Source organism: Ipomoea nil, unplaced genomic scaffold, assembly GCF_001879475.1.
Source record: "Ipomoea nil cultivar Tokyo-kokei standard unplaced genomic scaffold, Asagao_1.1 scaffold3195, whole genome shotgun sequence".
In the NCBI taxonomy this organism is placed as follows: domain Eukaryota; kingdom Viridiplantae; phylum Streptophyta; class Magnoliopsida; order Solanales; family Convolvulaceae; genus Ipomoea; species Ipomoea nil.
Window position 1 is genome coordinate 2,811,501 of NW_017619623.1, and position 3,224 is coordinate 2,814,724.

Genomic DNA, 3,224 nt, shown 5'->3' on the forward strand with positions numbered 1-3,224 from the left:
CCATTGAACGCCGGAGAAGCCGCCGGAGCCGCCATGGCAGAAGTCGAGGGACCAAAAATCGCCGGCAAAGCCACCGGCCTTCGATCGTCACTCTGAGCATCGCGATCGGACCCATGAGACCTCTGGATGTCTCCGACCCTAACAGAAGGGCCACCAGAGCCCTGGTTCGCCGGAGACGAGGGATTGGCCGAAACCCTAGCCTCGCGATCGGACTTCTCCGCCAACCTCCGATCTTCGCGATTGTGATGGCGATCAACCGCCCTTGGCTTGACAAAGGCTTTGGAGGGCTTAGGGAGAGGATCGCCATTGTTGATGGCCTTGATCGCCTCCTTCGACAGTACGTAGCCATGTCGACGCAAAAGCTGCGCACGATCTCGGAGCTCTCGCATCGTCCCTTCTATACCTCCCATCTAGGAGCAATTTGCACCCATCAGATTTTGATCTATTAGAATGTGTTGGGCATCCCTTGCTATTCAAATTGAATTGAAGCCCTTTGGTTTCTCTCAGATTGACTTTCGGATCCAAAACTTGGTACGCAATTTACCTGAGAATTCAGGATTTTAAATTTTAAATAAGTCCTGGTGTTGAAATTGTTTAAAAGTGGCTCAAAATAATTTATTCAAACACCGATTTTATCTCAAAAATTTTTTGATAGAGTGAAAAATGGCTATTTTGGAATTTCTTAAAAAACGAACTTATAAAATTAAATTTTCGGTTGTCACATTCTACCACCTAAAAAAAAATAAGCTTCGTCCCCGAAGCTTAGACCGGGTATATTTGAAGAGATAGGATAGAGTTTTCTTGGAAGATACAACTTGTGACCTGTTGTCAAAAGGCTTTAAGACCAACAGAATATGATAAGAGTTGCAAGATTGCTCTTAGGGATGCTATTAATTAACAATAAGGTCAAGATTTTCAAGATAACAACTTAGGAGATAACACTGCCACCTTGAACAGAAACATTTCGAGAGATCACAAGACAAGGTCTGAAAAGATAGAAGGAATTTCTCAACAAAAGGGGTACTCGATTCTATAAAGAAGACTGAGGAATTTTATCTCAATGGGGAACAAGAAATTCGACTTGGAAGGGTTTCTTCGGTTTAATGATTGGATCACAACGCTTGACGATTCGATAGCTTCCTTTCTTACAAATCTTTATCACTCCCCTTCAGCTGTAAATCTTAGTAATGCAATCTTAGTCTTTCAACATTTCAACCCCCTTATCATAAACTCAACTACTTCTTACTTCATTCTCATCACTAAGTTTCTTTCTTTAAACTCTCACACCACTTATCATTTCCAAGTTCACATCCCTTGCTTGCCATTTTCTTACTTAATTCAATTCTTAGTTCTTCACACTTCATAAAACACACTACTTACTTACAACTTATCTTCACACCTTCACATATCTCACAAGTCCAAAGTCATTGTCAATCGCCTTAGACTTTATTCTTTCGGAGTTCACAACTCCTAACTTATCCGTTCCTTATCTATTCAAAGATAGATGGAATCACCTTCACATTTGTTTAATCCAACCTTAAGTCCAAATTCTCGGTGCTTCACGTTTTTTACTTTTACCTTCTAGTTTAATCTTGAAATTCTCTTCATCATTAATCTCAAAAGCATCTACTTGGTGGGTTTGACTTCTTCTTGTTGCATCAACATTTATACTTGTCTTCCTTCCACAATGTGGATCTTTAAGTATGGTCTCTAAGCTCTAATCACTTCCTTTTCTTCATATTTGTCTCTAGTTGCACGAAGCTTCACTTCAATCCTTGAGGTTAGCTTAGGTCTTGTGGGCAATACTGCACGAGCTATGATGCCGATCATTTCGAGCAAAGACTGCTACAACTGACTCTAAACTGCAAATAGAGTAGTTTTCTTCATCAGGTTCCTCGGTTGCCTAGATGCACACGCTACTACCTTACTACTTCGCAAGACCAAAATCTCACTATTTCTAAATTTCTTTTCTCAACAGCAAAGATCACACAAGCAAAACACACAAACAGGATATAAGCATAACTCTTATACTTATCACATTATCAACTATCACATAACTTTTAAATTTTCAACTTTTAACTTCCAACTTTCACTTTTATAGGATAATAACAACGCTGAACAAAGCAGCTTCTTAACTAGCAAACTTGGATTCACCAGATAGGTGCACACTTGATTTGAAGAAATTTGATTTCACAAAGGAAGAAAGTAAGAGGTTTCTAAATTTGAAACTCGAGAGTACTATTGGTTACAACTAAAGTCATGATTATCAAAGTCACGATTTTCCAAGATTCAACAAAGTCTTGTGAAACAAAAGCTGTAGATCGTATTCCAAGAGAAGGGCACAACAAAGAATAATCTCAATGAATTAACTCAATACTAACGGATTCCAAATAAAGATGTAGTAAGGATTTAATCCCAAGCAATAGCTCAACACTAGTGGATTCCAAATGGAGGTATAAAAGAGAGATGATCTCGAATTAATAGCTCAATAGCTCAATAACAAGGAAATGATACCACAAAGGACGATCTCAAGACTATAGCAACAGGATCCGAGAGTACAAGATGACACATAATCCATACAATAGCTCTTCAAGAACAAAATACTTTCAAGAATACTCAACAAATATTAGCTCCTAGGAATAATTCAACAAATACGAGTTCCAATGGCATAACAACAACAATTAGATCTTGACTCGACAACTCGATTGATTCCAACAATATGGATTCAAGGATAATAAGCTCAAGTCAAATACAATGAGATTCAAAGAATAAGGCTTTCAACAAGATCATACTAGCTTCAAGATTCAATTATACTAGTATTGCATGTCAATGAAAGTTCACAAGAATACTTAGAAAGAATTTATAAGCATTCTAGATACAAATTCAACAATAAATCGTAGAATGTCAAGAATAGACATTAGCAATAATTCAAGGCTCAACTCAATCAAAACAACTTCGCATACTCAACTCTAGACATTAGATAGCTTCGATAGACATTGAAAGCAAACTGAAAGTAGTCAGAATGACTCAGGGATCAGTAACAAGCTACAAGATAATTTCCAGAACGTATAAGCTCAAGCTCGATGGTAAGAATTCAAGGATTATCATGCCATCAACAACAAGGGATTTAGAATAGAATATTGGCACAATGAGCACAACAAGATACTCAAGAACTAACTGCTTCTAACTTTCCTTTTCTTAAAGCAAGGCTTACAACAAGTAAG